The 20,875-nt window shown below is 35.5% G+C and overlaps 1 protein-coding gene and 1 non-coding gene across 3 annotated transcripts in view; both read left to right on the top strand.

Annotated features, from left to right (window-relative positions):
- TMTC2 (transmembrane O-mannosyltransferase targeting cadherins 2) overlaps positions 1-20,875 on the top strand; it is a 345,050-nt gene that overhangs the window by 14,930 nt on the left and 309,245 nt on the right. The window lies entirely within an intron of this gene.
- LOC118614463 lies at positions 14,704-14,808 on the top strand. Its single transcript, XR_004956063.1, has one exon. It is a non-coding gene; the product is annotated as a U6 spliceosomal RNA (small nuclear RNA).

The raw sequence follows: 20,875 nt of genomic DNA, 5'->3' as shown, positions 1-20,875 counted from the left end.
ATGCCTTCAGCTCATGTTATGAGCTGTATTCCTGTATTCCATTAGCCAGCACCCACGTGACATAGAACATTTACATAGGAGTATGTGTGCGATTTGGATTATCATCTAAAATGGGAATTGGCACTACGGCCTGTGGGTCAGATCCACCCTACAGCCTGTGTTTTCAGCAGCCATACCTGTTTGTGTATGTATTATCTATCTATGGTGGTTTTCTACACTGGCAGAGTAGAGGTAGCTCCAAAAAAGCCTAAAATAGTTCTTTTGTGGCCCTTCATCAAAGAAGTGTGCCACTCCCTGATCTAAATGGAAAAGCATACTTTTAGAACTCATAGTAATATTACTTAAATTGCTTAGAGCATATCTGGGCACTCTTAAGGCTTCCTGACATTAGGAGGGAAACACACACAGGTTTAAAATATAATTGTTAGGAGTTAAAGCTCAAGGTCAGACTTATAGATGTGAAACTACCGAAGTGAAACTACCGACTTCCCTTTCTCTCTTGGATGACAGTACTGTGAACACTCTCCAGTGATTTTTATAGAATTTGGTGACATGCTGTCTGGGAGTCTAGGATAGCATTAAGTGAGTAGATGGCATGGACCCCGCATGTCTCTAATCATTACAGATTTTGTCCTAACTAGTCCATGGATCCTTAGTGTGTAGGGGATCAGTGGCTTTCCTGTAACAGTAAGTCTTTTTGTGTTGGTGCCCTTGGCCCCTGCCATGTGGCCTTGGCAGTCAAGTTTGACTTACAGGAAGTGCCTGCTGCTTCCTGGCAGAAGTGGCTGCCTCCAGGATTCTTGTGTAGCTGTTTGTGAACCTGTCCCCCCTGCCTCTTTAGCCTCAAGCCTGTATTTCTAAGCAGTTGTTGCCCAGCTGTCTGTTGCTTTGTTAGGTTGTTTCAGGCTCTGCTTCAACAGTGCTCTCCAAGTGTTTTGCTTACCCTCCCCATGAATATCTGCTTTGCTTCAGTTTAGCTCTAAGCAGCTGTTTGGTATACTTCTGGTATCCATTTTCTCCTGTGGTCTACCCACTGGTCCTCATTTTCTGGGATTGAGGTTTTGGCACCTGCAAAGTGACTGCGTCACTGCTTGGTTGTCCACAGCCTCATCTTGATGCTTTTTTTTTTTTTCATTCTTTGGGCTTCCCAGGAGGTACCCTTGATAAAATGTGTTCAATAACATACTGCCCTGATATAAGTTTTTTTCTTATTGGCAAGGGAAAAGGGCCGTATGTTTCAGTTTTGAACTGGATTGCCATCTTCCACACTCTTTGAGTCCCCCTTTGTCAAATAGCTGCAATTTGGATACGATTGTTCTCAGGTAGAAAAATCAGTGCCAGGACTAGGATTGCCTACTGTACGATTATATCTGAGTCTGTACTTTTCAGGAATGTCATTGACTTATGGGGTTAAAAAACAGCAGTACCTGGCTTTTCAAAATTTATAGCTCAAAGGTTAGTTTGCAGATTTAAAGTAATATGTGGAGTAATCCTTATTGAGTGAAAAATGCTGCCTTTGGTATTATTTTCCATAGCAAACTTGAAAAATAACTAATTATGTATGCATATGAATGAAATTGTAAGACCTGATAAATAAGTTATATACATTTTAGCCAATAGCTACTTGTTCTACTTAAAACACCACCAAAAACAACCTATTATTTTGATTTCCAATAAGAGCCTGTTAAAAATTCTTAATTTATAAGTCAAGCAGTAAACAATTTCTATAAAAGCAGATATTTAGGTAGAAAGGTTTTGACCTAGAGCTAGTGAAATCAATTTTAAAAAAAATTAAGCTAGGAGAGACATATTAAATCAAACATATATTGTAATACTTGTTTAAAGGGTATCATAATACCCTGAGTTTGGGGAAAGTTCAATCCTAATGTTAAATTTTATGAGTAGATATGTAATATATATGCATTTATATGCAATCCCCTACTTGCCATACGCCACAGAAGAAACAATCAATTTACAAATAACACATGCTGTAAATTTGTTGGCGGCAGTTCTAGGCCTGTTGTAATTCTGTAGTTTTTTCAATATACAAGTGGTGAATTGCTGATGTTGTTGTGAGCCAAAGAGATGGTGATATGTAAATGTGTCCAGGCAGTACTTACATTATGTAAGGTTTGGAGGTATTTGGGTATCAGTGAAGTACTTTATGGGAGTAGTAGGAAAACGTGTACTATTAAAATCATATCCATAAAATCACTATTTACATTGAAGTTTCCCTTCCAACTCACATTTCAGGTTTAAAGGTTTTGCTTGGTGCAATGTGTTCAGTTGAGACACAGTGCCCCTCTGGCGAGGATTAATCTAGACATCTCATAGCCTCTGTTCTAGTTAGTGACGATTTTGAGCTAACAGTCAAGGAAAAATGTGGCTTCCAACAGGCATGCTCAATTTTTTTTCCTACAAAGATTACAGTCTCCCTCTTAACTGCTCCTCTTGGATCTGGCTGTCAAAGTTTCTCTCCTTTATGTAGTCCAGGGTGATTGCTGTAACAGATGGAGGCGTGTCTTCTTGCTCACCTGTCATGTACCTAAATCAAATAATGATCATATGGATATGATAAGTGAATAATGTATTAAAAAGAGAAATATTTAGAAGTTGTATATTTTAATTCTCCGAGGGAATAAGACATTGAGAAAATGGATTAAATGTTTTTTTGTTGAAGAGAAGAAAAATCAATTATGATGGAACATTGACTAATGGGTGTGTTTGGGTTTATTCTTCAAATTTTTAACTCTCTGGCAGTATTATAGTAGTCAAATCAGTGACTGGGTTTGCTAATCTGTTAAATAAACAGTAATTCCTGATCTCATAGGGTTGCCGTGAGCATGAAATCTAATTCAGCTTTATATACTTTAATTTTCCATCAAATTTGTCAGGTGCTTTGTTAGTAGAATGGCATGCAAATGGTGAATCATATGGTTTCTGGTCTCAGGTATCTCAAAAACCTACTGGACAGTTATCACACATTTTGGTTTTCTACAAGAATGAACACTTTCTGAGGTATGAGAATATGCAGCGAGGGCCTTAAGGAAGAATGTTTACCTTTGGAAATACTGGAAAGGATCCATGGAGGAAACGTCAGGTTGTCAAAATGGTAGAAACCTCAAACTTGTGACCTCAGAGTTTTGTGTGTGTCATCGGTATGGAAAACGGTAGATGAAAAAAAAGCAGCTTGCCCAGGGCGGTGATACTCGGCCTCACAGATGATGAGGGCAGGAGCAGGTAGTGTGCCTTAATGTCATGGGGTTCACAGGAGGACTTGGTGACGTTTCTAACGTAGTAATCTAAACATGGACACAAGGGTCAGGGAGATGGTGCTCTAGCTCCTAGGCTTAGATCTTCCCAGGTCACAAGTTTCTTTGAGGATAAAGTAGTCTCTGATTTAGAGTGGCATCACACTGGCAGTGAAAACATTTTAAAAATGGTAGAGCTATATGCAAATGCAAATATGGAAAACTCCATAAAATATTTAGGCATCAAGTAGACTATTATATCTTTTAAATGATTAAGTTAGGTATAAAATATAGTAAATTCTTCACTTTTTTTTTTTGTTTCAATTAAGCCTTTCAATAGGGTAGTTATGAACAAGGATAGCTGCCTCTGTGAGGTTAAACAACTTGCCTGAGGCCATCAGGCCATTAAATGATGCATCAGTTTTGAATTCACGCCTACCTGTGTCTGGAGCTCTAGACCCAACTCTTTTAAAACATTGGTATAGATGACAGGGAAATCTGAGTTTGAATCATGTTTTTTTTCCACTAATCATGTGAGCTTGTACATTTATCCAAGCAAGTATTTACTTTGTACGATTCCATCTTGTTATTGCTGGATATACAAAGATGAATCAGAATGAAATTGCTTTCAAAGCAGCCTTTTTTTTTTTTTTTGGCTATGCATCCCTTTGGCCATCAGGCAAAACCTATGGACTTCCCAAAAAGTTGTCTTAGGTGCAAAACCAAAACATACAGAAACCAACAAATGGAAATATATTTAGCAGAACACTAAAACTCCAAGTTGTTGTGTAGTGATATATATCTTTTATTAATCCATTTAATAACAAAGCAGTGACAGAGATGGTGGCAGAGATCCATTTACTGCTAAAACCATTAATTGCCATGGTATTGAAATAATAATGAGTGTGAACAATTTTAAAAGAAATTTGTTAGCAACTGTACTGTGATAGAAAGCATCTGTGATTTCTACTGGTGATAAAGTCACTATACCATGGTTTGTTGGCTTTATTAATAATTAAAGGCAATGAAAAGTTTCCTTAAGACTAGTGAAAACTAAGGTATACCTTTTTTTCCCCCATCGAAGTTCATGGATTACTTAAATTATCTCTGTGCATCGCAGGATGAAAACCCCTGGTAGGACAAGAAATTTATTAATATCCTGTAAAGAAACAAGGCAGAAATAAGGGTTCTCAAGAATATAGAGGTGTGAGATTTCTTGGGTTTTCAGCCCTCTACAGCTGCTGTCAGTAGCTTGAAGCCCCAGGGAGACACGGAAGTTCAAATTCAGAGACCATTATTGTCTTGCATTGAAACCTCAGAGCTTACAGTTACCCCGTATAGGATCACACAGGCTAACAAAATGTTGAGATTTTGTTTGTTTTGTCTTGGATTTGGATCAATAGTTTTATAAATTCAAAGGTATTAGCACCAGGTAGCTTATATTGGTCTGAAAAATCTGATTGTTTGCCTTGACTTTTGATTAATAAAGTTTGCTTTCAAAGCAGCTTTATTTTGGGGGAAAATAAATTGTGAAAAGACAAAGTTAGGCATAGAAACTATCTAAAAGTCAGGCCTTGTTTTGAGTGTGGGTGGCTATACTTAAAGGGGTTAGTGGAGAAAATGTTGGAAATCACTGATTTGGATAATTTCTAATACCGCTTTTAATTCTGATTCTTTTACTCAAAGATTTGATACTTGTGGCATATTGAAACCTACTTTTCTATGGATTCTGATGAAAGGAAAAAAAAAAAAAGAAGAAACATATGGAATACCTGAAAAGTAACTCTTGGTTGATTGACAGTAAATGTGGAAAGTGCTTTAGAAAGGAAATGAAATGTTGTCTCCAGCAGATGGAAGTGTGTAAATTTTTCCTTCACTTTAGAGCTAGAATCACCGAGTGGTAGTGTTTCAGAAACAGAAGAATATAAAACAAAATTGTATGATTATAAGCACAGGTGGGAGTCAAAGAAAGGGTTCTTATTAAAGGCTCATGCCCAAAATTAAAGCTTCCCCTCAGAGAAGTGGGTTCTGTCCCTTCTTCTTGTTTCCCCTTTGTCAGGTTTTGTCCTCAATGCCCTTTATCTTTATTGTCTCCCACTTTCCCTCCTCCCTTCCTGTCCTTTCATATCCTCTCTCTCCTTTCTCTCCCCATTTCTTCAGCTTCTCCCATTTCCACTAACCTCCCTCCCTTTTCCATGCTTCCCTGTCCCTACTCTTCACCAAGTTCAAGTGATGCTGAACTTGGGCACAAGAAGAGCCACCTCATTGAGCTGATGGCACTGTGAGAGATTCTTTTTGTATATATTTCATTCAGCTGTGGATAGAGGCGTCATTTCCAAATCATGTTAGACGGTCCAGGGACTCTAATAAACAAAAAGACACTTGAGCTAAGACTTAGGAAAGGCAAGTGGCAGCCTTGGAGATGCTGTGAATTGACTAGCTTCCAAGAAGCCGTTTTACTGGCTCATACATTCAGAAAACTGCAGGTTGTTCAGAATGTCCAGTACAAGAATATATTCTGGAGATTGGCCAGAGATGGAAATACAGAAGTAGGTAGAAATCAGTTTGTGATGGGCCCTGGGTGACAAGCTGAGGAGCTAAACTGGAGCCAGGGGGAAAGCCCTTGAAGGAGAGAGAAATGGTCAGACTTGCATTTTAAGAGGTAACCCTCTGACAGGAGTAGGATGGTTAGATTAGAGAAGACCCCGTTGATGGTAGAACAGGCAGGAAGATTTGCATTAAATCAGGGAAAAAATGTTGAGAGCTGTAACTAAAGTTGAGGGAATAAAGGTGAAGAGGCAAATTCAAGGGAGTAAAGAGGAATCTAGAACTTGCTGACTGGATGCGAGCATGGGTAAGAAAGAGTTTATGAAATTTTGGATGACTGTCTGCGTACTCAGCATTCCCTGTGTGAAGGGACAAAGGAGCAAAGCAGTTGTGAAAGCCGAGAGAGTTCATTTTGGATATGTCAAATTTGAGGCTCCACTGGCATAGACACTGTAGTAGAATTACAAGCAAACAGTAGTAGGGTCTTAACTACTTTACAGTAAGTGTATTGTGCACTTGATATGTGTTTGCCAGTTTTCTAAGCATTTCATGTAGATAACCTCATCGCCTTATAATTGCTCTGTGAGGTGTAGGTACAATTTTTGTGAGGAAACTGAGACAAATGACTTCACTAAAGTTACATATTTAGAAAGTGGTTATACATCTTATGATTCTTTTTATGTGAAATACCCAGAAAAGGCAAATTTTTACAGATAAAGTAGGTTAGTGGTTGCCTGGGAATAGGAATTGAGTTAACGGTAACAAACATCAGGGATCTTATTAGGGTCTTAAAAATACTCTCAAACTAATTTATGATGATGGTTGCAGTACTCAGTAAATTTACCAAAAATCATCGAGTTGTACACTTGAAATGGATGAATTTTATGCTATAAAATAAAACTCAATAAGGTTGTAAAAAATGTGGTTGGAGTTGGATCGTTATAAATATTTTAGCCGTTTTCACTGGACTGTAATAGAAAAATGCTCTTAAAGGTATCAAAGCATGTCAAAAGTGCTTCAGATATGTGCCCTGAAAATTGTCCCTGTGCCTTAAATAAGGAAAGTTGTTTTGGTCTTTTTTATGCCACTCTTTCAGCTGTTGCTTGATTACTATCTGTGAGGCATTTTCCTGTTTTTTTTTTTTTTTCCTTGTAACTTTCCAATCTCTTTTGGGATAAGGCAGTGATGGCTAAGCTGGCTTCTGAATCCCTCCTGCTCTCCTTTGCTCCCTCCTTTCTTTCTATATTCAAGAAATGTGTTAGGGACTAGGAATTGAAAAAAAAAAAAAAGAGGGAGACAGGATAATTAAAACATTCTCAAACACTTGGCATTCTAAAATTAGATATTAAAAATGATTCAGTGGCCCTGACTTCTTCCCTCATAGAGACAAGGAAGATCTTTACAAGATTGCTCTTCTGCGTATTAGTCTTGGTTTATTTCTTGCTTTATGGAACTTCAACGTAGGTAAGGCAAAACCTTATTTAAAAAGATCACATTTTATTGTAATCAATGAAAAGGGTTCCCTGTGACAGTATTAACTCTGATACTTTTAGAAGCCTGGTAAGGTCAACAAAACAATTACTTCCTTCTCTCCTCCTCCCTCATTGCCCTTCACTAATCTTGTCACATTAGCATCATTTATTTATTTATTCGATCAAGTAGTATGATAAATTATCCAATGTTATATAAAATTTAATAGAAGAGGGATAAAAGGTGTTTCGATTCCTTTGCTTTATTTATTTTGGAAAACTTGGTGTCTACATAATTTTTTCTTTTCCTTTTTTCCTTCTGGTTGAATGAATTAAATTTTTTGGGCAATAGAAACTTTCCTCTTAAATATTTGGCAAGTCTGACAACATCTTTGGGTAAAATATCAACTTGATGTAGTAGTTTAAATACTATGTTCTAAGCAGCAAGCTTTTATTTCTAATCATCTTTTTTAAAAAAAATTAATTTATTATTGGTTTCAAGTATACAGCACATTGGTTTGACATTTATATAGTTTATGATACAATTCCCTTGATTGCTCTTTCTCTCCTCTGGCTCTCCACCTAGCCATTACGTTAATGCTAACTGCATTCCCTATGCCGTGCTCCCAATCCCTATGACCCCATACCTATCTATCAACTATAGTTTGTACTTCTTTAATACTTCACCCATTTTTTTCCAGCCCCCTTAACTCCCCTCGCCTCTGGCTGTCACCAGATTGTCATCTATATTCGTGAGTCTGATTTTGATCTAATCATCCATTCTTATTTGCCCCATTGAAGAATGGCACATATTACTGAGGGTAGAATTAAAAATGATAATGATGCTGTTATCAGAATTAGTGGACACTTGTTAAGTGTTAGTGGTGCACTCATATTTGGATGCTTTGGAATATTTGGTAAATTGTTTCTGTGAGTGCCAATTAAATGTGGGGGCAGACATATGTCAGGCGCCTGGGTTTATCACTGATCCTAAGTGGTGTCTTCAAGGTTCTGTACAACACTACCATATGTTGTGTCAGTCATTACATTAAAAAAAAATTATAAGGTTGATGTATAAAGTCAAGACTTAGTAATTGAAATGCCCATGAGTCTCCTCTGCTTCTCACATACAAGCATGCTCTTTATGTGATTTGTTGAGAGACAGGGCAGAGAGAAGGAAATGTATGTACAGGGAGATGGCATTTACCTAGTCCTGCAAAACAGAAATAAACATCCTCACATTTAAAGCATCACAAATCTAAGGATGGAAGATGAGAGGGTGATTTAGACTGCTGTGATGTTTGCGTCCATGAAGAGTATATCACCTCCACTCAGGTAGGCTCAGAATTTGAGGTCCTTCAAGTAGTTCAGTGGTAAAATCTTCACCATAGTGTGAACCTGCTCCCAAGACAAATTTATTATGTGGTTTTACTTGTAAGAGTAAAAGGCGAAGGATAATTTTTACATTGCGTACTTTAAGAAGCTTATTTTAGGTACCTAATTTGAACAAAAATCAGCTCTTTAAAGAATTGGAAACAATCAGAAAATACGAAGCAGGAAATAACCTATGCAGTGTACTTTGAAATCTTCAAGGGACCTCTTTTAATTATCCAGAGGGCATTCATTCAGTAAACTGTTTATTACTGAAAATGTGTCAGGCATGTTTGAAGTTGTAAATTGGCAGCACAAATTTTTATTTATCTTGAATCATGTCACAAAATAAATAAATAAATAAAAATAAATGCAAAGGAAAACATAATAAAACAAAAATGTTAGTAGCTGACACCTAAACAATTATGATACTTTCCCCCCAATTTATATTTACAGCTTTTTATTTTAAAAAGAAATTTTAAAAAACGTGAGAATAGTGGTCTCATATTCCTTTGTGGAACCAATTAGCAGGAACCAAAAAGAGTGGCTGCCCCCTCATTATCAGTTTCATAGATAAGAAAAGGAACACAGGCAGCATCCCCAAGAATACAAACTGGTCGTTGTGGATTCAGATTTCGTTTAATCCCCTTAAAAACAAGCTCCTTTTACTCTTTCATGTTGCAGAGTCTTGAGGAGGTTGCAAAGCAAAGCAAGATATAAACTATTTCCTATGTATGCAAATGCTTTAAATCTATGAAACCTGAGTTATACCAGTATATCCCAACATCAAGTTTGTAAATCCAGACAGGGGTTTGAGTCACAGGTTTCAGGAAGGGAAAGCTGTGGAGGCTCTGAGCATAATTTATTCATGGTCATAAATCTACTAAGTGACAATGTCCATATTAGAACACTGGTCCCTGGCTTCTGGTGCTGGAGCTTTTGGAATGGTGTGAAGATAGGGGTTGGCTAACCATCTGAACATTAAGCCTGAACTCAGAAAACATGTGATTCTTAAGTGTAAGATGAACCGTATGACAATGACTTATTTGTATTGCAAGAGTGGTCAAGGATCAGCAATTTCATGTTGTTTTTATGAGTACTTCTAAAGAGATCTGCCCACTTACTGTAACGTTTGAGATGTTTTATTTGTTTATAGAGATTTAACCTTTCATCAGAAAATGGAAATAGGAAGTTTTAGAGCTTAAGTTTATTAAGTTACAAAATAGAAGTTGTGGATCCTAATGAGCAGATTAAGCATATAGACCTAAAGTTTAGACCTTCAAATACTATATTCGTGCCCCTTCTGGATTCTAGAGAGTTTAATTCTGTTGGTTACAGATAGAAAGCAGCACTTTTCCATTTCAGCTATATATACTTAGACTACTGAGTGCTAGTATAATAGAACTTACTATATTTTTATGACTTTTTCATCATTATATTTTAAATAAACCTGAATCACAAAATGCAGTAACAAGGTAACTAAGTAAAAACTGAAAGTGAATAAAATATTCACTTAAAAAGTTTTAACAATCATCTCTCTATTTTTTAAATGGTAGACTCAGGAAATACTTATTTAAGGAATGAGTGAAAATGTCGTGCAATACAGGTACAGTGACATTGGGCAAATGGTTCTTTCCTTCTTTATATCTAAATTACTCATGCAGTAATTTTCTTTGGGCATATACCTGATAGAGAAAATGTGATCCTGTCTCTTTTTTATCATGATGTCATGTAGGAAGAAGAGCACAACTTTGATGTCAGCTAACCTTTGGTACACCTTCTGGTTCCACTGGTTTTTCTGACTGTGATCAAGGCAAGTTAAGCCCTCTCTCAGACTCTTCTTTAACTGCATAATGGAAATAACAACAATTGCTTGCCTGGAGAGTTTGAGATGAAGTGTTCAAAGTTCCTGGCAAATGGTACAGGCTAGATGGTAGTTTTATTATTATTTCTGTTGTTGAAATGATTTTTATAATGAAATATTTATAATTAAAGTTATTACATTTTTGAAGGACAATGATTAGTTTACCTGATCTTTAAAACTTCACACCTTTCCGCGCTCCTTGTCTTTTTTTTTTCGGTAACAGCTTTATTGAGATATAATTCATATATCATACAATTTACCCATTTAAGTTGCACACTTCAGTGGTTTTATTTATTTATGTTTTTAGTGAAATAGTATATGTTTAAGATATACTATATGTATATAGTGAAATGATTGTTACAGTCTAGCTAATTAACATATCCTCCTCACATAGTTATATTTTTGATGAATGTGCCTGAAGTGTACTCTTAGCATTTGTCCAGTGTTCAGTACAGTGTTAAGTATAGTCATCATGCCTGTACATTTACCTCTAGACTTGTTTGTCCTACATCACTGCAACATTTTACCCTTTGACCAACATCTTCCATTTTCCCTTCTTCCAGCCCCTGGTAATCAGTATTCTACATTCTGTTTCTAGTGTTCATTTTTCCTTCTTATTTTTAGATTTCACATATAAGTGAGACCATACCGTGTCTGTCTTTCTCTCTCTGACTTATTTCACTTAGCAAAGTGTCTTTGAGGTCCCTCTGTGTTGTTGTAAAGGCAAGATTTCTTTCTCATGACTGAATAATATTCCATTGTATTTATATACCATATCATTTTATCCATTCATCTGTTGAAGACACTTGCGTTTTGTACATGTCTTGGCCATTGTGAATAATGCTGCAATGAATGTGGGAGTGCAGATATCTCTTTGAAATCTGATTTTATTTGAGTATGTACCCAGAGTGGGTTTTTATTATTTAAGGATCTGTGCAACCATCACCACGATTAGAACATTTTAATCACTTCAGAAAGAAACTCCTAACTTTTAGCTCTCACCCCTTTTACCCTTGCCCGCTGCCCTGTGCAAGCATTGATCTTCCTTTTTATATAGATTTGCCAGTTCTAGACTATTCATATAAATGGAGTTATGTAATATGTAATCTTTTGTGATTGACTTTTTCACCTAGCAAAATGTTTTCAAGGATTTTTATCTGTAGCATGCATCAGTATATCATTCTTTTTTATGGCCAAATGATATTTTATTATATGGATTCCATTATATGAATGCATCACATTTTGTTTAGCCATTTTTCAGTTAGTGGACATTTGGGTTGTTTCCACCCTTTGATTATTATGAATAGAGCTGCTATGAATATTCCTACACAAATTTTTGTTAGAACAAAACTTTTCAGTTCTTTGGAGCATATTCCTTGAAGTGGGAATGCTGGCCATATAATAACTCTATGTTTAACCTATTGAGGAACTGCCAGACTTTTCTAGTGGACCATTTTACATTCCCACTAGCAATCTATGAGTATTCCATTTTCTCCCCATCCATATTAACATTTGTTTCTACCTGTATTTTTCATTCTTGTCATTCTAGTGGGTGTGAAGTCATCTCATTGTGGTTTGATTTCATTTACTTGACGACCAATGCTACTGAACGTCATTTCACACGTCCACTTGTCATTTAATTATGACTCTTGAATAAAGCAAAAAGCTCCAATTTTTAGTGATCAGGATTTGGAGGTCGGGAGATTTATTTAGATCTAGAAAGCTCAGCAAAAGATGATTTAATAAATGTTTCTCACCTCTGCTGTATTTCAGCTGTAAGTAGATCAGGAAAAGAAAACAAGAATAGAACTAATTGCTCATCAAGAGGAGAAACAAATATAAGTGGTTCCAATATGCATTTAAATTAGATTACATTTAATGAGAGGTTTTCTAAATGGAGTTAATTTGAAAGGACACACAAGTCATTGGGTTTAATCTGTGTGCTTTCCAGTAAAAGAACTATAATCCTTGCTCCTCCTCTCCAGTTTCTAGTAAATAAAAGTAACTTGCCAGAAGAGCATTTTACATCCTGGTTCTCCATGCTCTCTGTGAACAACGACTGCGGGAAGGTTCACTGGTGTATGGTGCTGGGTTAGGAAAGAAATTCAACTGTTCAGTTTTCATGTGGACTAGAAAACATGGCAATTTTGACAAAAGAGTAAGGAAAGTAAAAGTTTTTCCACTTGCTTTTGCACTTATAATAGCTTAAATTGTGTTTTTTATCTTTCTTTTTTCCTTCTCTTTTCTGAATTAAACAAATTCTATTTTGGCCACTTTCCGTGTTAAAATTTAAAACCAAGAAATAAGACTTCTTTATTATAGTTTCCAACTGAATAGGGACTATGTCTATAAATATGCAATGAACCTATTGTCTAAAAAAGACCCTCTGCATCCAACAGTTGACTATGAGATAATTTCTAAAAATAGTGGAGTAAGAGGACAACTGACTGATTTAGCAAACTCCTTTAAATAATTCCAAGTGAATTTTGGTGAGAGAAGACAGAAATAGAGATTAAAATATGCAAGCTATTTAAGCATTTATAGAAAAGTCAGTGTCTTGCCCTGACTAAATTTCTAAGATTTCTATAGTAAGTGTCACCATTATGTTATAGGATATAACATTTTTTTTCAAAGCGCTTTTCCATCCAGTAGTGTATTCGCCTCCTCATGAGAACTGTGTGGTGTAAATAGGGCAAACAGTATTATCCTTACTTTAGAGATGAAGAAATAGAGGTGTTGCGATGATGACGACCTACATAAATCTATCTTCTGGTTACTGATAGAGCAAGGATTGGAATCTGTGCTCCTCACATCATCAGTACTTTTTTGCCTACGCTGTGTGGCAGTTTCAATTTTGCTGGACTGTTTCTGGAAGAACTATCTAAGGTTTTTTCTTTGTGTATTTTGCAAATTATTCACCAGCTCTCCCACACTCCTGCCATTCTAAAGACTCTCCTAATGAATTATGCATCAGCAATTGACTTAAAAAAGAAGAATCAAAGGCCTTGGATTTAAGGAGTGTTCTCACATTGAAACATACTACTTATATGCTTTGCTTTTCTCCTAAAATTGTTTGTGAAAGAATGATTTAAATACTTACAGAAAACCTCATAGAATGTTGCCACCTCAAGAATGTGATTTACTGAACTGTGGACTAGAGATAGTTTTAAAGGAAAATTAGCTTCAATGGCATTAAAAAAATGCTAGTTCTTTCCCCATGATTTCACTGAGTGTCAATAAAATCCATCCTAAGAAACAAAGTGAATTTCTCCCAGCAGTCCTCACTTTTTGTCTCATGTTGCAACATTTTAATTCAGTATGTTCCATCTAATTCATCTGTAAGATGAGGTTTTTTTATGGCAAACATTATTCAGCTCATCTTCAGAGTACCTAACACAGAGCCTGACACATAGTAGGTGCTCATTAAATATGTCCTGAATAAATTAATTAGGATTTATCTTTTTTATCATCTGATGTGAAGGAGGAACATAGCCACAGAATTAAAGAGATATTTGTAACTATAACAGTTATTAGAACTCAGGTTTCATAATTTGGTGCAGAAGTGAGTTTGAGTATGAAAGTGACTGGTGCAGTTATCCTCAGAAGCAGGGATTCTGAAAGTTTGAGGAATGAAAGTTTCTATTTGTTTCAGTTTAGAGACACCCACTGCAGTTTTCTGCTTCCTGTTAGTTGTGGTGGTGCCAGGCATTCAGATTCATGGAGTCTAATACAGCCTTTTCTTCATTACCAAACCGACCTGTAGGTTAGAGTACTTTACAAAATGTCCTGGGGCTTCTGAAAACACATCTAACCTGCTCTGTGCCCTGAAATGATGAGCCGAAAATCTCTTGAGTGGCCAGCCTTACATCGTCACTTAGAGCTAAGAGGCCCTGGGTTAAGTCGACTTAATTTCTCTGAGTTCTGATATCCTTACCAGTTATTAAAATAAGATACAAAGAACTTCTGGACTTGTTATAAGAATTTATTATTCTTATAGTTTACTGTAAGAATTAGTGATAATATAGGTTAATGCCCTGAGGAAAGAAAATCTTGTCCAGATTTTCCTTCTGACATAGCTCAAGTTTAAGTATAGGGCACTGAGACCATGCAAACTAGACCAGAAATTCAGAAATAATCATTTATATCTTTGGAGTCTTAGATGAAAATGCCATGGTGTACATTAAGAATCTATCATTACCATATACTAAAATTGGCAGCACATATACTAAAATTGGAGCGACACAGAAGATTAGCATAACCCCTGCAAAAGGATGGCACACAAATTCGTGAAGTGTTCCATATATATATATATATATATATATTTTTTATCATGGTGATTGCTTCTTTAGGTGTACAAATGTTGAATAACTATGGCGTACACCTGAAACTAATATAACATTCTGTGTTATCTATATTTTAATAAAAATCTTAAAAAAAAAAGAATCTATCATTACCTTATGTGGAGTAAAGGGGGATTGCTGTTTAGTTAGAGCCTCTCCTCTGTCAGTCTTAAATAGGAAGAACACAACAGCTATGCCACTTGTTAGATTTGCAGGGGATAAAATTGTTGGAAACTTGGAAGGAAAAAGACTGCTAGTTAATTGTCAAGCTTACATTCCATCATAAGTCTTCTAGAGATAGACTGGTGTGACTCTTAGAACATATGACCATTATTGAGTTATGTTATTATCTCATATTTTGTTTCTTGTAGATAGCAGTATCAATTCGTACTTCCCTAGAGAAAAGTATCGAGTGACTTCATGACCTTGGATAATATTTATGCTTGCACAATAAACCCCTCTCTGCTATTGGTGTGGAGGAGATGATGCATGCAAACCATAGAGCATTAGAAAGTCAGGAAAGGTAAAGGTAATTGCAAGCTGATCACCTTGAATTTTTGAGAGTTCTTGCTATTAATTATCCAGAATTTCACAGTATTCTTTTCTAGCGGTCAGAGAGCAGGAAGGAAAATTATAAACTAGATTTAGAGACAAGGGCTTTTCTTTTTTAAAAAAATGTTAATAAAATGTCTTTTTAAAAAAACTATCAGTAGAGGATATTTTTGGAAGACATTCAGATTTGGAAGTGAGGTTAGGAGAGAAATACTTTTTGAAAGATCTTACTAATTTGTATAATCAAAGTAAGTTTTTTCTTTTACCAGTCACTTTTCTAGACTTACTTTTTTATTTTCTGTCAGCTTCCTAATAACTGAAGGTGTTTTCATTAAGTGTGAATTTATTTGTCCTGAATATTAATTTTCTTTTGAACAGGTTGCTGTAGAAAACTGAATTTATAATTTCTGGATCACATTTTGGGAATGAGTCATTCACAAGATTTTTGTTCTCATTAATACTTTGATACTATGTCAAGAAAAATTATTCTGGGTCTCTTTGCTATTGACTAGAAGTGGTTCCAATTATTAATAGTGCACACAAATTGAGATTAAAACCACGGGGAACTGTAGATGACTGCATTCCTACCAGACAATGGTAGTGAGATGGTAGTGACACCTGCAGTTCTTTTTCCTTGGTTAAAGTGATTCTTTAAATTTTCATGTGCTAGGTATTGGTCTAGGTACTTTACACACTCTGTCTCCCTATAGATTTCGCAGTGACTCTGGCAGGAAGTTTCTGTTGTTATCTATATTTTAGATAAGGAAACTAAAGCCCATAGATGTTATGTAATTTGCCCAAGGTCACATAGCCAGAAAGTGGCAAATATAGGAGATGAGCTCAAATAGTGTACTTTTAACCAATTATACCATACCATCTTTGTATTGCTGTGTATCTTTAGGAAAAGCCCTTTTCTTTCCTGATGTACAAGAAGGAAAGTCCTGTGTTTTCTTTGTTCCCTTTCTAATTCTAATCTTTTGTGTTGTTTCTTAAAATAATGGAAAAATAAACACATAACATTCATTTCTATCCCACTATAAAGCTCATTATAGAAAAAGAGGAATTAAACTATAATTCTACTACCTCAGACTTATTAAAAATCTTAACCCTATGTTATATTTTCTTCTAATCCTTTTCCGTGTGTGTTTTAATTTATTTCTTCTACTGAGATTAAGCTATTTCATGGCCATTTGCATTCTGCTTGTTGGGTTTTAGGATTTTCAATTTGATTTGGTGTGAATGAATCTTCTCCAGAGATGCCTGGCATCTTATTCCTAAGATAGAGATCTATAGCTTAAAAAAAAAATATATATATATATATATATAATATATATACACACACATATGTGTATATATGTATACATATATGTGTGTGTGTGTGTGTGTGTGTGTGTGTGTATGTAATTTTAATTCAAGCCTTCACCGAGAAACCTAAGGGGTAGAAGAAGAGATCACTCCATAACATAGCTCCACTTAAAAGCGCACCAGTGGCAGAATATTCCAACAAATTTAAAAGAAAGAAGAAAGGAAGGAAGAAAGGAAGGAAGGAAGGAAGGAAGGAAGGAAGGAAGGAAGGAAGGAAGGAAGGAAGGAAGGAAGGAAAAGAAGAAGAACGGAAGAACAAAATGGCACAATAGTAAGTGGTCGCACAAGTTATGGCTGTTAAGCACTTTCATGTCTGTTATTTTGGTCTCTCCTTTTAATACTTTTGGGGTAGAGTTTTGAGGGCCTAAACCAAAGGTATGAAATCGCTCAAATAATGGCAGAGCCACGACTAAGAATCTGGTCTTTGCCCTTTCGTTGACTGTTCTTTCACTGGTACCAGGTAATCTCCAGTATTTGTGGCACACACATCGGAATAGCTGGAAATTCCAGAGAGGGGGCCTCAGCATCACTTATAATTGGAGGGAGCCTGGCTCTCTGCTGGCCCTCTGGTTGTGAAAGCTTTGGAAATAGAGATGAAGTCCTATTCTATATTTCATTTTGCATACCCATGGAGCCTGTTATATAGGAGGAACTTTATTAGCTAAAATTGGTTTGAGATTATATAACTTTCTTAATTTTTATGGAAAGTTTGTTTTTATTAAAAAGTAATCCTTCTAATTTGAAAAGTCAAAAGTACTACATGGCTTTTAATGAGAAACAGACCCTGCCTCACTCTCTTAGAGTTGCATTTCCCCAACACAACCACTTTCATCTCTGAGCTTTTCTTTTGCTATGAACATGTGTGTATTAGAATAAGAGTGGCTCCAAGGCCCTTAGAAAGTAAGTGGTGGTGGAAAATAAGTGGTGGTGTGTATTACCCAGCCTGCAAATCTCTATCTCCTCTGAACAACATTGGCTTTTGTGGAGACAGGTTTTCGTGTTTCCATTAAATGCTTGTGGCTATTAACCACTCTTGAACCCATGTTCACGACAGAGATTAACACCTTAAGAACATTGTTTTGTACAGTTGTGTATCATATGAATAGTCTTTAGTGAAAGCATTAATCTAAGAGCGAGGTGGTTAAGTAATGTCAGAATTAGAGACAGTGGAGGTAGAAAATAAATTTAACGGGGCCAACCTGAGAAGAAAGCTGTAGTCATATACATCAGTACTCTCTACATTATCATGGGCTCCTCCTGTAGAATTCTAACGGGCACAGTTACAAAGTAAAATCTACTTTGGAAACTGTGGAATAAAGTTTCCTAGGGAGGTAAAATTAAGTAAGGCACGTAGATATCTATTTTGTCTTTTCAAGTATGTAAGTTTTTAGTTTGTTTGCACATGGAAAACTATTACATTCACAGTGGCTAGCAGCTATTTCTAGTAGCTCGTGGAGAAGCAGACATCTTCAATAAGTTAATTATTTTAAGTGCATCTGTAGCTGTGTAATGTGCACATGTGTTTGTAATTACAGTTGGCGAATTTAGAATCAAGTGCCAGCCAGATTCATCGGTGTTTATATATTCAACGAATAAAAAAAAATCTCTTTAATATTGGCTGCTACCTTTACAACTGTGCATTGTTTCAGAGTTTGCAAAGCACACTGCTTGATAGTTGTCACCACCTAAATTTGCTGTGTAATGTGTAGCACAAAACACTGTGGTGGGTAACCTAACAGGCTTATCTCTGAATTGAGCAAATGTTACTTCGAAGGTTGCCAACGTGGGGCTCCAGAGTGTCTGGCCGTGTGGTGGTAAAACTTGGCATGTATGATCTCAGGATTTTTCCTCATTTTTTAAAGAAAGAAAATTATACGTTAGTGAGTGCAGTAATATTTTCAGTAAGTAGAAATAACATGCTGTCAGGACATAATTTATGAGAAGTTTTTAGTAGGCCATATACGAATTTTAGAACAGTGGGAATTTTGGGCTAGAAATTTGTAGCTGTTTGCTCTTAAAACTGTATGTATTTAAATATTTGATATGTTTGTTAATTTGTTTATCAATTTATTGAAAGTTTTAAGCTTTATAAATAATACCTTTTTTTGGCAAAGTCAAGAAAAATATCAAATATGAGATTTAGCAAAAGAAACATCTTAGATGTACAGTTTAGTTATGGGTATAACAGTTAGTTATGCTATTCAATCAGGAATTAGTAAACCAATAAGTGTTTAGCTGGCAAAATTCTATTTCATAAGAAATGGTTTATGTAATAAATGACTAAATAGCTCAGCCTTATTTCTTAGATCATGCTAATTTATGCAAAAACAACACAAAGCCAATTCTTGATTAATAGGACATTTATCTAATTTGTAAGTCATGAGGGCTTTCCTCTTGTTCATTATCTCCTCTGAGTCCCCTGCTCATTTTCATGTCAATCAAGGGTGATGCTTAGAAAGCTTTAGGGTGGAGAGTGATAGGAATTTATTTGATAGCGATTTTGGCTGATATTTTTGGAAGCTAAAAATTATTAAAAGGTTTTGCTGGTGTTAAATTTCAGAATTAATTATTTATGTATTAAAAAAATTATTCTGCGTTCTTTAAAGAAGGTAATTTCAAGTTAACTCTGGCCATGTTAAACTGGTTCAGGAACTTTGAAATTCTATATCATGCTTTCCTATTGATTTTTATACTTGTTACAGTAAACATTTCAAGAGGGTTTATTTAAATTTTTTTTTAAATTCTGGATACTGCTTTATTGAAAAAAAAAGAAATAATTTCTCTACATGTTGTTTCTCATGATGTTTTAGGGCTCAGTGAACAATTGAAGAGATGAGGACTAATTTAGGTTTCTGGCTATGAAGAAACATTGGTTTATCTGTATTTCTGTAGGTCACGCAATTAAGTAATTTTGTAGTCCTAATTTGGAATATCCTAGCACCTACCTAAAACACTGTTAGCTGGAGCTTAGCATCTGATAAAATACAAAATCCCTCTTGGGTACCATGCAAATAGGGTTAATTGCCCTAAGGGAGTTCCAAAGCGTGGATGCTACTAACAGCATCATTATAAGATGTTAATTATAACTGTTAAAGGCATTGATGGATACATAATCAATCTTTAAAAAATAGTTTTACTTTAATTGTTCTTAGCATCTTTTTATTTTCTTCCTTATACTTTCCATTTATGAAGTACTTTCCATAGTCTTTATGCATACATAAGAACAGTTAGGAAAGCAAGTTGAGTAATAGAAATGTTGTTGTTAAATGGTGACTATTGGAAAAAATCATTTATTTTAAGTCTACTGAATTATAAACAATGAATTAATATTAATTATTATGAGGTGAGGATAGCATATATGTTTAAAGATACCAAAAATCATCCCAGATTTTAGTGCTGTTTCAGTTCAGTAAACATGTATTGACTGCCTACTGTGTTACCAGGTATTATGGAAAGTGTTTGGGATTCAGAGAGAAATAAATAGACAGTGGGTGTGCCAACTCCCTCTTGTGCAGAATTTAGGATTATGGACAGAGGTCAACATTAAGCAGGTAACAGAATGATTTCAGTTTCGTTTTGTGTTTGTAGGAGGGTGTACCTTTCTAAGAATTGCTTATTGGCAGTTGAGATTAGTTTTACTTCATTTTCTTTCTTCTTATAAATGACATGCCTTTGAATATTCTTCTGTTAGAAAGTAAAAGCAGTTTTGAAGGAAGTTTTTTCAGAGATTAGGATTTTGGTTGTTACACTGACAGCCACAGAGAAGCTGCAAGACAGGATAGATGGAGTCAAGAGAAGAAAGGAGCATGGTATCATTAGGGATATTTCATATATCTTTGTGGGGGAAACAATGCAGAAGCAAATCCATATCTAAACTTGTGCGGTTCTTTATAGATTATACAACGAGGCTGAGTATATATCCAAGTAAATTATGTAGTTATGAAACTGGTCATTGAAAATGTATGTTCTTTCAATTGCATACCTGGATGCAAATGGCAAAAGTTAGTCCATTAATATTAATAGGGCACCCAGGTTAGATGCGAGTTGCTTCTTCCTCATCACTGTTGTCAATGACACCTTTATTGAAGAACTAATGTGCAAATTAATTTATTTCTT

Source organism: Rousettus aegyptiacus, unplaced genomic scaffold, assembly GCF_014176215.1.
Source record: "Rousettus aegyptiacus isolate mRouAeg1 unplaced genomic scaffold, mRouAeg1.p scaffold_m13_p_2, whole genome shotgun sequence".
NCBI classification, from domain to species: domain Eukaryota; kingdom Metazoa; phylum Chordata; class Mammalia; order Chiroptera; family Pteropodidae; genus Rousettus; species Rousettus aegyptiacus.
This window is presented reverse-complemented; position numbering and strand designations above follow the sequence as displayed.